The following is a 14,098-nucleotide window of genomic DNA, read 5'->3' as shown; positions in this document are numbered from 1 at the left end:
ATGCACATCAGCATCTGTTCTTTCCTCAGTTTCAGGCTCATCTTGCCTGCTCCTTTTCTCAGCTGACTTAGGTCTCTCCTGACCTGGTTCAGCAGCTGACTTAGACTTCTTGGCCTGAGGCTCAGCCTTTTTTGAAGGAGTCCCAACAGCTTTCCTCTTTCGGGCAGTTAGAGCCTTTATCCTTTTGCTTTGCTTTGGAGCTGTTTCCTCAGCTTGTTGTTCAGCAGGTTTTCCTTTCTTTAGGGGCTGATTGAACTTCAAAGCCCTCAGCGAAGCGGCTGTTATTTCAGATCCTCTAGCCTTAGTTTCCTCAGATATGTCTATTTGATGATCAATGAGGATCCTGGTGATGAGTGATCCCAGCCTGAGCGTTCCAGTGCTCCTTATGAACCCAGCAATCAAGAATACTGGCATATTGATCGGCTTGTACGTCAGCATATGCCATATGAAGCATTGCTCAAAATTCATTGCTGAGGTGGTGCAGTTAATCTTGGGATGAATAAAGTAGGTCAGCAAATAGTGAGCCATCTTTTGGTGCTGACCCATTGAGGTACTCGAGACTTCTCCTGAGTGGCCAGTGGGCTTACAGAAGGTGGTATCGTACCCAGTACCTTCATGATCTCCAGATCGCCTCAGCTTTGTTCCCTCATTCTTCAACTTCAGCAAGTTTGCGAGGTAAGTAGGGTTTATGAAAATGGTCTTTTCTTTTACCACAGTTACTAGATAGTCTTGGTTATCATCAGCAACTCGGAGATTGTGGTAGAACTCCCTTACAAGGTCAGGATATGTGTGATCCCTAATGGAGAACAGCTCGGTCCAGCCATTTTGCGATATCCATTCGCAGAAGGGTTGCTCGGATGTCACGAAAGTCTCAGAAACCCACCGTGAGAAGTCTACCTTCCATTCGCTAATGTCTTCAAATACCTTGGTATAGGTTCTGGCCTTGGTCGGTTTTCCTTTGGAGGAGGTAGCTTGCCCAGTTTTGCCTTTGTTCGGCGTAGTGACCTTGGTGGTTTCAGGCACAGAAGTTTGCCTGGAGGGTTCATCAGAGCTGGTCTTAGGGTGACCGGCACCGGAGATGTTGACGGAAACTCTAGTCATTATATCAGAAAGAGGATTGGGAAGCTTTGGGAGTCTTAGAGAGAGAGAGAGAATGCTTTGCCAAAGAATTCGGTAAGTGTAAAGAAAATAAAGAATGGGGATTTACCCATTATTTATAGCGATGAAGTGTCGATCTTATCGAATCCATGTGTCAGTTTTGCCTTGGGATTGTCAACCAACAAAGATCCTGGCTTTTATGACACATTCGGCGCATACGTCATCCTAGGTGGTTATTCGCGTGCTTTTGCATTTAATGCAACGGATCTAACACTCGGCGTTTAGAATACTAAGCGTTTTATATTCTGAGTGGTCAGTAGTATATGAAATGATGATTTCTCAGATTGAGTTTACTACTCGGTGTGCATATTTACTCAGTATTGATATGTTAAGTACTCAGCATAACAATCACTCATCATGCATTTGTATAACTCATTCAGCATAGTAATTCACTCAGCATAAATTTACATTTTAGAACAGGAATTTACTAAAGAGGATTAAACATACCAATGGCTTCTCTCAGTATGCTGAACTGTTCACGAGCCAGTGGCTTTGTGAAGATATCAGCAAGCTGCTCATCCGTTGGGACGTAGGTCAGCTTTATCTCACCTTTGAGTACATGGTCTCTAATGAAGTGATGCCTTATGCTGACATGCTTTATTCTGCTGTGTTGAATTGGGTTCTTTGATAGATCAATTGCACTTTTGTTGTCGCATTTGACCTCAATTGTCTTTGTTTGAACACCATAGTCTTCAAGCTATTGCTTAATCCATAGGACTTGAGCAACACAGTGACCAGCAGCAATGTACTCAGCTTCAGTGGTAGACAAGGCTACTGACGCCTGCTTCTTGCTGAACCAAGATACAAGACAGCTTCCTAAGAAATGACATCCTCCAGAGGTGCTTTTCCGTTCTAGCTTGTCTCGACCATAGTCAGCGTCAGTGTATCCAACGAGTGTAAAACCATGAGTGTTGGGATACCCTAAACCTGCGTTCACTGAGCTTTGCAAATATCTAAGGATTCTTTTTACAGCTATGTAATGAGATTCCTTAGGGTTAGATTAATATCTAGCACAGTAGCATACTGAGAACTAAATGTCCGGTCTACTTGCTGTTAAGTAAAGTAGAGAGCCTATCATACCTCGATATAACTTGCTGTCTACTGACTTACCATTCTCGTCAGCGCAGAGGACAGTGTCAGTGCCCATAGGGGTGGATATTGGCTTGCAATTTGCAAGATCATATTTCTTTAATATCTCCTTGGCATATTTAGCTTGACTGGTGAAGATGCCATTCTTTCCTTGTTTGATTTGAAGTCCAAGGAAGAAGTTGAGTTCTCCCATCATAGACATTTCAAACTCAGTCTGCATTTGCTTGCTAAATTCCTTGCACATTGACTCATTAGTAGCACCGAAAATAATATCATCAACATATATTTGAGCTAGCAGGGTATCTTTACCCTTTCTCTTAATGAATAAGGTTGTATCAGCTTTGCCTCTGACATAATTTCTAGTCAGCAGGAAACTGGTCAGCCTCTCATACCAAGCATGTGGTGCTTGCTTGAGGCCGTACAGAGCCTTTTTGAGTTTATAAACGTGGTTTGGGAATTTAGGATCCTCAAACCCTGGAGGTTGATTAACATAAACTTCCTCGTTTATAACTCCATTAAGAAATGCACTTTTAACATCCATTTGAAACAGTTTAAAGTTCATGTAAGATGCATATGCATATAAAATCCTAATAGCCTCTAGCCTTGCCACTGGGGCAAAGGTCTCACCATAGTCAATACCTTCTTGCTGACTGTAGCCCTGAGCTACCAGCCTTGCTTTGTTCCTGACTACGTTTCCTTGCTCATCCAGCTTGTTGCGGAAGACCCATCTTGTTCCAATGGTCTTCTGACTTCTTGGATGTGGCACTAGCTCCCATACATCGTTTCTTCTGAATTGGTCAAGTTCCTCTTGCATTGCGCTCATCCAGAATTCATCTTCCTCAGCATCAGTGAAGTTCTTAGGTTCCTGAACTGAGACGAAGGCTACATTGCTGAGGTACCTCCTGAGTTGGTTTCTTGTCATCAGGGTATTCTCAGCGGCATCAAGGATTGCACTCTCTGAGTGCCCTCTTGGAATCCTTATCTCTTTGGGTAGATTGATGTCTTGTGCTGCCTGTGTTTCAACAATCTCTGCAGGTGAAGACTGGTCAGTGAAAACAATATTTGGTTCACTTTTACCTTTAGTCAGCCCTTGAGGAAATGACTCAGCGGCTGTATCTTGATCAGCGGGTGCTGAGTGTGGATCATCCTCGGTCAGTGGAAAATATCTTCCTGCAGGGTTAGTTTCGTCGAACTCAACATGTACTGACTCTTCTAAAACTTGAGTTCGTTTATTGAAAACTCTGTATGCTTTGCTGTTTGTTGAGTAACCTAAAAAGATAGCTTCATCATCTTTTGAGTCAAACTTAGTTAGGCTATCCTTAGTGTTTAAAATAAAACATTTATAGCCAAAGGCACGAAAGTATCCAATGTTGGGCTTTCGTCCTTTCCAAAGCTCATAGGGGGTTTTCTTTAGTATAGGTCTGACAAGAGCCCTATTAAGAATATAGCATGCTGTGTTAACAGCTTCTCCCCAAAAATACTTTGGAAGCCTATGCTCACTCAGCATTGTCCTGGCTATTTCAACCAGTGTTCTGTTCTTCCTTTCAACAACCCCATTTTGTTGAGGCGTTCTAGGAGCAGAAAAGTTATGGTCAATGCCGCTGGCTTCACATAATTCAACAAACTGTTGGTTTTTGAATTCTCCACCATTATCACTTCGGATGTGAGCTAGTTTTAGGTCTTTATCATTTTCAAGTTTTCTAACCAAATTTGAAAATGTCTCAAAGGTCTCATCCTTGCTACTCAGCAAGATGACCCAAGTGTACCGAGAGAAGTCATCTACAATGACCAAGGAAAATCTTCTTCCACCCAGACTCAGCGGCTGGACTGGACCGAAGAGATCCAAGTGTAGTAATTCTAACGGACGCTTATTTGAGACAATGTTTTTGCTATGAAAAGATTGTTTGGTTTGTTTTTCAGCTTGGCAAGCGTGGCATAATTGATCTTTTTCAAATCTAAGTTCAGGCAGTCCCTCAACCAATTGCTTTCTTACTAATTTGGCCAGGAGGTCCATGCTTACATGACCAAGTCTCCTGTGCCATAGCCAGGAATTTTCTTCCTTTGAAACTAAGCATACAGTTTTTGAAAACTTTTTCTCTAAGTCTAGCATAAAGACATTATCAATCCGAGGGGTAGTTAAAATTAACTCATTTGTTTTTCCCTCATATATTTTACATCCAGTAGCATCAAATATAACTTTTCTCCCATTGTCACATAGCTGAGCTACGCTGAGTAAGTTATATTTGAGTCCGCTGACTAGGGAGACTGACTCAATAGTAGGATTACCTCCGATGGTTCCTTATCCTACTATCTTACCCTTTTTGTTGTCTCCAAAACTTACGCTTCCTCCTCGTTTACGCTCAAATGTGATGAACTGAGTTTCATCACCAGTCATGTGCCTCGAGCATGCACTGTCAATATACCACATCTTTGACTTCTCAGCACACCTCAAGCTTACCTGCATTGTAACTAGTTACTTTTAGGTACCCAATTCTTTTTGGGTCCTTGCTTGTTAGGTTCAACAGGTAAAGCATCATATTTTATTTTATGGCGACATACTTGGACAGTATGGCCATTCTTTCCATAGAAGTCACAGCTGACCTTCCATTTAGGATTTTTCACTGACTGGTCAGCACCCCAGTGCTGAGCGTGCCAGCACACCTTTGTGGTGTGTCCTTTCTTCCCACAGAAGTCACACTGGACATTCCGCTGGGGATTCCATCTCTGCTGACCAGTACTTCGGTACTGAGCATTCAGAGAAATATTTCTTTTGTTTTGAACCTTTAGTTGGTTCTGGATATTTGTGACGTCCTTTCTCAGTTTCTTTGAATCTGATTGGACTTCAGAGACAGACTTATGTATGATCTCCATATTATCATGCAAAGTTGAGTTGTCCTGAAGAAGGAATCTGAGGTCACTTAGCTTGACCTCTTCAACCTCATCACAGCGCCTGCTGAGTGCTCTAATTTTCTTATTACACTTTTTGACAAGTGTATAGAGATCACTCAGGGCATTACCCATTTCGTTTCTGAGCTGGGAAAGTGATATTACCTCATTTGATTACTCCTCATCATCAGATGCAATGGAGGAATCAGTATGCTCAGAGACGCACGGCTCAGCAAGTTCGTCAGCCATGAAGCAAATCTTTACTGACTCGGTGGCCTCAGCTTCTGTTGATGAAGACTCATCACTGTCGTTCCATGTAGCCACCATTGCCTTTTTGCCGTTCTTCTTATCCTTCCTCAGCGTGGGGCAGCTTGACTTGATATGCCCAGTTTGATGACATTCAAAGCATGTAATGGGCTTTGAGTTGTCTTTCTTGTATTTGCTGTCGCTGGACTCAGCTTTATACTTATCAAACTTTCTGTAAGTCTTCTTAGAATATTTGTCATTCTTTCTGAACAGCCTTTTCATCTTCCTTGTGAATATAGCCATCTCCTCATCATCTGTTGAGCTCCCATCAGTGGAGTCAGCTTTCATGACAAGAGATTTCTGCTTCTTGTCTTCAGAATTTTCCTTCACCTCGAAGTTTTTCATTGATATCTCATGGGTCAGCAATGAGCCGATGAGTTCGTCATATTTGTAGGTGGTTAAGTCCTTAGCTTCCTCAACAGCGGTCTTCTTTGCTTGCCAGTCTTTAGGAAGACTCCTGAGTATCTTTTTGACTTGTTCCTCCTTAGTGAAGATCTTCCCAAGTCTCTTGAGATCATTGATGATGTTGGTAAACCTTGCATTCATGTCAGATATACCCTCATCATTGTTCATTTCGAACAGCTCATACAGTCTCATCTGTTGGTTCACCTTGGACTCCTTTACTTTATTGGTTCCTTCGTAGGTGACCTCCAGCTTCTTCCAGATCTCTTGCGCCGACTCACAACCTGAGATTTTATTATATTCTGCAGCATCGAGCGCACAGTGAAGCATATTTATAGCCGAAGCATGATTTTGTAGCTTCTTGAGATCATCCTCTGTCCATTTGGCCTCAGCTTTAACAACTATTTGGTCAGCCACAACTTTGACAGGTACAAATGGACCTTGGACTATAGATAGCCAGACACTCATATTTGTAGCCTGAATGAAATTTTTCATCCTATTCTTCCAGAAGGTGTAGTTAGACCCGAAGAATAGGGGAGGCCGAGTAATGGACAGCCCCTCAGGTAAGATCTGAGTTGTTTGGTTTCCTGGGAGAAACCGAGTGCTGTTTTCGCCCATAGTGGGGATCAGCTCAAGGTGGTTAAACCTTTTACAGTGAGCTTTTAAGCTCTGATACCACTTGTTGGTCCCTTATAACGTTACAAGTATACTTCCAAGGGGGGGGGGGGTTAGGAACTATTTAAAAATTTTAAGCTTAGGGAAGACTTCTTTTTCGTGAGAAAAAGGTTTGGACAGCGGCGCTGAGTGAACAGCAAGATACTGGCTTAGTCAACTAGTTACTAGGTCAGTTTCTTTACTTGAGTCAGGAGATAGCACTTAGAGTCTATTCCTGAGCTCGGATATTCAACGCGCACAACTCAGCTTGACCTCTTTACTTGGTCAGTTTTTGTTTAAGCAAGCAATAAATATATAAACGAGTTAAAGGTTAGAAATATGTTACTCAGCAGATTTATCCAGGTTCGGCCTCCAAGCCTATGTCCTGTCCCCGGAACACGTTCCGAGATTTCGAATTCTCTACTGAGCTCTTTAATGGTAGAGCATCAAACCTTTTACAATCTTAGCAACTGAGTATAACAAGAGTACCTTCCTCTATACCTCTACTCAATCCTAATCTCTCGCTGAGTACTATAACCGAGTACTCAGCCTCTCCTTTCTAATCTCTAGAAATGATAAGTGTTTGTCCTAAACAATGATTGCTAAGACACCTTAGATGATTGAATAATCACTCTAGACTTTTACACAAAAGATATGAAATATAGTGTAAGATTGCTTTGCTTTTGCTTGGAGAACTTTGCGTAGAAATTTGGTCAGCGTAATGGCTTGATCAAGTTCTCTTGTTGAATGAAGCAACTGATGGCACTATTTATAGAGACGTCTGAGGCATCGGTTCATTTCGAATTTCAAAATAACCGTTGGAGGGAAACGGCTTCCTGTCGTTGTCATCCTGACTTGCTCAGAGCTCTCGGCCAATCAGATTTGAGTATCTTCTGTCCTTGGTCAGCTTTTGGTCAGCTCGGCAGAATGTCTCTCCATTTATGGTAATGTCAACTAGACAGCATACTGTGTCGTCTGAACTTTACCCAAAGTAGAAACACTTTGTCTGGAAGTTTTCCTTAGCCAGCTGCTGTCTTGTACAGTTTGTCGAATCAACTCAGCAGCTTCGTCCCGAAGTTGTTCCCTGAAGGTCTTCTAGATCCTTCTTCCGCTGAGTTGCGTTTTGTCCATAACGACAACGTTTTGACATACGCGGGCCGAGTTGCCTTAATCTGTTTAACTTGGGCTTTGACTTCCGTATTGGGCTTTGGGCCTTTTAAACTTTGTATCTTATAAACAATTTAACTCAACATTGAACAAACACATTAGTAGTATAAATCAAAGCATTTAAACTTAGTGTATTTAGAATATGTTTTTAATTATACTTAAACAATTTTGTCAAATCAAAATTATGTGGAAAGGTGTTTCAACAAAGTTTATATGGTGTGCAGTTGGTGCATTCCACATTGTTGTTCATGTACTTTTGTTGGATTTTTGGTGCAGTGATTAGAGCTGTAGAGTTGGTTACAAGGAGATAAGAGAAACTGTAAGAATAAATTTCTTTTTATTTGTTAGGCTATAAACATTTTTCTTAATTAAGGAGATATTATGTGACACTAATTTTCTTGTTCTGTAGATGGGGAATAAAAAATGGAGAGGACAACTTTGGTGCTAGTAGTGGTATGAAACATTTGCCATTTCTGTTCGTTCTGTTCTGTTGACATATGGATCGTAGTTGCTGCCCCTGGTCGGCTTGACCTTTAAGGAACAACCTTTCTTTATGGAATGTCAACTTGATGATTCAAACATATAAGTAGCAGGCTTCCATATGGAATGTTAACTTTTCCGGCTATCAACTCGAACAAGTTTTTTGTGTTCCCATGTTGACTACAAATTTATTTGACATTTATCTTCAATTGAATCTTCTGTTCTCAAATACTCAAATAAAATTCTTGTTTAATAAAATATCGTTTATTTTTTATTATTTTGTTACTGATTTTAATATAGCTCCATCAATTTAAAGTTCATATAATAATAAAAAAAAAATTAAAAATTATTTATAAATATTTACAAAAATTTCATTAAGTTTGCCACGATTCTACTCGTGGCTAATTAAGGTTCCTAGTGAGAAATGCTCTATTTTTGCCACCATCTATACTATCTACTAAATCAATAGACACTGATAATGACGTGTCTTTCTCTCCATATCTCAATATCTACCTGTTTTTTCTTCAATTTTTTGAATTATTTAATTTTTTACAGCATTTTACTTTTGTATTTATTATTTTTTTTCTTCTTCTATTTACAGTTACCGCCTACTTCCACACGTCTTTAACAACTGCTTCACTAATTCTCATCCCCTTGCTCGACAAAAACTCTCCCACTTCCTATCCCCATTAACCATCTCTCTCAACTGCTCTCTCCTTTAATCTGTGATTCACCTCCTTAAATCGCCTCATTTTACCAATACGCAGGTGGCTAAACTGATTTTCAATCACACTAAAATCCCAACTTCAGAGTCAAAAGTAATCTTCAGCCCAAACATGAGTACTTCATATATAATGGTTTTGGACGTGAGCTTCTACATCAGATAACTTTGATCGTTTTGGACTACCTTTTTATTACTCTTGATGTTATTTCTGATGTCTGCTAATTTCTGATTTCTGTTTGCCTTTGAATGTGAAGTTCTGATGCAGATCTACACGCCAAGGAAAAAAGTTCAAGCGTTAAAGGCTCTTAGGATTTTGTTTTTATTCCCTTTGATTTTTGGTTTTACGTATTGATTTCCTTTTGCTTTTGGTTTTTAATTTCTTCTTCTTTAGCTGATATGTGAAAGATTGTATCTAGGTAATTTTCCAATTAGATATTAAAAAGAAGAAGGAAGAGCAAGTTGGAGATTTAGGGCTATAACTTGATTTTGGAGATGGGTTTCCATGGTGGCAATGGTGAAACTATAACTAAATATTACTAGCTATGGTAAGTAGTTTCATCTGTATCAGAATCCTCATATTCACATTTCTTCTTTCTCAATGATTAATGTATGTAAGAATTCTAAATACCTACACAATTTGCAGAGAATAAGGTTTGCCCAGTTTGGGGTGATGCAGCTAACAGTGGACACATAGAAAATGAAAAGGAAGTAGGTAATTGAAACATTGAATTGAACTATTTCTTCATCCAAGTATTTGAAAATCATTCTATTGACCTTAGATGGCCAGTCATTGTAATATTTGTCTTATTTCCTTTTCTCGGATTGATTTTGGCTTCAACTAGATTTTAAGAGCATGAAGTTTTTTGTTTCTGAGATTTATTTTGGAAGTTTAAGCTTAATTAGTTACTATACCTTTTGGTTCCTTATTTGTTGTGATTTTCTATTTGGTTTGGCTAATGCCTTCTGATTAATATTTTACCATTTCTATCGTTTAGATTGTTGCTGCTTTCATGTCCTTAGGGTGTTAAAAAGCATTTTGAAATGGGGAATCCACTATATACTTGATGTTCCTATTTTTCATTTTTAAATTGAATTAAATTCATATGTGGAGTTGAATCTATTGTTCACGTTAATGCTTCTAATTAAATGTGTTAGAAATGATGTCAAAAACTCATTTGAGATCATTGGTTGAAATTATGCTGGATTGTGTTGTGGATATTTATGGTTCATAGACTTCTAGGAAATCTACTCTTACTATGCTCTGCATGTTATTACTTCAACATGAGATCAACGAGGTTACCCTTTTACTAAGTTATTGTTATTACTGATTCGTACTTGGTTGTTACATGTTTTTTTTCAATGATTGGCACATCCTATTTGATTTACACACTTCAAATCAAGTTGGCCTCTATCAATTGCTATTAGGGTTTGATTGTTACAATAAATTGTTACCAGTTTTATTTATAAGAGATATATGTTAGGCTAATATATATGCCACATTTACCATATTTGATCCTTTATGTGATTATTTGGTACTAATGGGAGCTGAGACTATTAATTTGGATTAATAGGAGTCTTATCATAATCCTTCATTTTGCCCGTGAACTATCACTAAGCTTCCATAGCTATTTATTCCTTTAAATTTTTTATTCAAGGGTTTTTAGCTTCTCCCAAATAAAAACCAGATTCTTGCGTGGTTGAGAATATCTAACTAGATTGAAAATAATAAGTTTTACATCTTAAAAATCTCACAAGCTAGAAGATGTGGTTTTTAAAGTCTATATATTACCTACTCTATTTCCTTATGCACAATTGTATATTGAAAAGATAATAAGTTTTAGAAATTAAAAAGATCATAAGCTAGAAGATGTGGTTTTGAATGTGTGGATGATGCAATTTCTTTTTAATTGGAATATTTACTATATTTACAAATTTGTAACATCTATACTAAAATTCAATCATAAACTAAGTGATGCTAAAGCTATTTGAACATTTGCAGCAGCTGTACAATCTCTTAGCATGTAAGACAGATTCAACACCCAAATTATAAATTACAAGTCAAGCAAGAAAATACAATCAACAAGGGCCTTCTATTGCTTCCCACATTAGTTAAATCCATTACTTGGTAAGTATTTCATTTTCTAGAAAGAGCAAGAAACCACAGCAACTACAAACTGACACATACTATAGTTATAGTTTATGCTAATCTTTATATTCATTAGGGATAAGGTGCAAAAATACCCTTAACGTCTAAAATGGTGAAATATTACCCCTAACATCTAACTATATGTTTGTAACATGTTACTAATTAGTGATAAAATGATGCATATGTCGAGGGTAAATGACAAATTATTTTTCAAATTGACCTATTTTGTTAACATTAAAGGCAAAATTGTTCTTAACTGCCAACGATGGGTTAAAATTGAACTGTTTTAGATGTTAGGGGTAGAATTGCTTCCGGATATAAACGTTAGGGAGCATTTTTGCACCTTATCTCTATTCATTAATGTTGAGAGACAAAAAAAATTTATTGGAAATAAAAAAATGATGTTTCAATAATGTATTTTGTTTTTTGTTTCCAAACTTGATTCGGGTTTGGTTAAATAATAAGATGTGAAAATGATGTTGTATCAGTTATATCAGTGCATTTTTAGGAGTTTCTTTTTTTCACGAAGTATATGAAAATTTGTTCTTTCAAAATAAGAGTTCATCCTCAATTACAATATGAGTGTGATTATCATATTACCTTTCCTTTTTGTTTGGAGGAGTCTAGCAAATTAATCACATGGTCTTGAGGTGGATGTTGCATGACAATCTTCTTGCATTGTAGTTCATGGATAGTTTATCACTATCTATTGTATTCAACTTTTGGTTTTTCTACTTATATGCACTCTATTCGTACCAGATCATCAACAACAAGTTTTATAACTTTATTGATCCTATGATGTCACTTTTTATTTCATTTCATGTAAACTTCATTTTACTTGCCTTTCTACAAAATTAAAAAATATTATTGGATTATTAAATATATCATATCATTTTTCTAATTATGATCTTGAAGTGGTAAAAGTAAGATTTTTATCAGTACAAAGATAAAGATCAATAATAAATATAACAAAGTCTCTATTCCTTGGTAATCAAAACCCAAAGATCTATGAACTAGTTTGGGTACCTATCATGAGATTTATGAACACTATATGAAAAAAAAATAGTTATATATATATATAGGTTTTGGTTACTTATAACATGGTATATTGTTTAGATTATATTCATTTATAATTAAAACATCCTTTTAACTTTTTCTTAAAAAAAATAGGGTTAAAATTATATAGGATCTATTATTTTGATTTAGTGAATTTTAAGTTGACATTAAATATTAGTGTGTATATATATTTTTTTATTTTATAATGATATGACTCAATTGAAGCTTTTACAATAATAGATATATTTTACTAACAACATAACATCCATTTGGCTCTCCAAACTAAAAATCATCAATTGAGTCCTTAAGTAAAAATCATCAATCCTTATATAAATCGGTTGAACAGTCCATGTCAAATAGTCACAGTTTCTGATTTTATGATAAAATAAGAACTTAATTGATGATTTTTACTTAATTTAAGAACCTAATTGATAATTTTAATAGTTTAAGGTTTTAATTGACTTTAAAGTTTTAGTTCAGGGTTCAAATGAGTGATATGCCCTTTACTCACACTATCAAATAATTAATAAATTTCTATTCAGGAAGATAATAGTATTTGGTTATTAATACTCAATAATTTTAATTTAACACTAGAAAAACTTAATAAAATCTGTTTTTTCGATGAAAATTGTTATTTTTAGTAAATATACTTTGATTAATATCTTTTGTATTATGTTTTTTTTTTCTTCGAACTATATTCTGTTTTAAGTTATTGAATTAATATCTTCTTTATTTGATTTAAGTTATGGTCTATTATATGTTGTTACTATAATTAAAAGTAAAATTCATTTTCAAACCATTAAAAGCAGAATAGATTTTCAAATTTTTATTTACCCAAGAATTTTTTTTATAGTAATGGTATGATTTTTTAATGAATAAAATTATCTTAATTAACAATTTAATATATTTTCAACCTATTAAATTGAAATGGTTTCATTTTGTTAATTATTTCAATGATATATTTATATATGAATAACAAAACAGTGGATAAAGAAAATTATTGAAGATCCCGTGCAATGCACGGGTACTAATGCTAGTTATTCTTATGGCTAAGCAAAGGTTTTAGCAAGAAGTGATCTTTTTTTGCCACGGTTATGCTCGTGGCTAAGTGAAGTTGATTGCGGTGGGCTTCTATCTTGCCACAAGAATTTTACTCTTGCCACGATTTTACCTGTGACAAAGGGATATGATTAGCCACGAATTTTTTCGTGGCATAAAAATTAATTTATGCCACGACCATTATTTTCCCATGGCAACTACCTAGCCACGCTCACTTGCGTCACGGGAGTATCTACCTTGAATTTCCGTGGCTAAACAGTATAGCCATAGAAATATTATACTTGTGCCACGATTCTAACCGTGGCGCAAGAGTTGATTTGTTGTAGTGGAGGGAAACAAAGGAAAAAGGAGAAGAATACCACTGGTACAATCGAAATCATCTTCAATATCACTGTCTTACTCCCAATCGTCATCTTCACTCTGAATCATCCGCTTCCAAAGTAAGCCTCGGGATCATCAGACCTGAATCTTCAAATGTTCCAGTCTGACCTTCCTCAATACCAAATTTCAAATCTTTATCTTCTTTGTGTGATTGAAAATTAGCTACATCGCCAATATTCTTAGTTGTATTCTGTAATTTCACATCTATTATTTGCTTGCCAAAGAGCTCAACCTAAATCATACGGTTAATAAAAATCGGTGATAAAAACCAGAGTTCAAAATTAGAGAAAGAAAAGGAAATCGCCAAGAAGAAGACGAAGACGAAGAAAGAGCCGCAAATCGGCTGGAGAAGAGGAGGAAGAAAGATAGGGAATGAAAGAGTAGATGGAGAGTTGGAGTAACCTTGATGAACCGGTTGGGAAAATTTGAAATTGCCCATTGTGTAGACGACGTCGTTTTTTACTCAGTATGATAAATACTCAAATGCCCACAACATTTGCTCTTGCACAGATGCAATTGGAGGATAAATTTGAAAAAAATATCAATTTGTTACTGTATTGAATCAATTAGAATTCACTGTTCCTTATAAG

The sequence above is a fragment of the Euphorbia lathyris genome, chromosome 8 (assembly GCF_963576675.1).
Source record: "Euphorbia lathyris chromosome 8, ddEupLath1.1, whole genome shotgun sequence".
In the NCBI taxonomy this organism is placed as follows: Eukaryota; Viridiplantae; Streptophyta; class Magnoliopsida; order Malpighiales; family Euphorbiaceae; genus Euphorbia; species Euphorbia lathyris.
The sequence above is the reverse complement of the archived record's forward strand: the minus strand, read 5'-3'. Positions refer to the sequence as shown.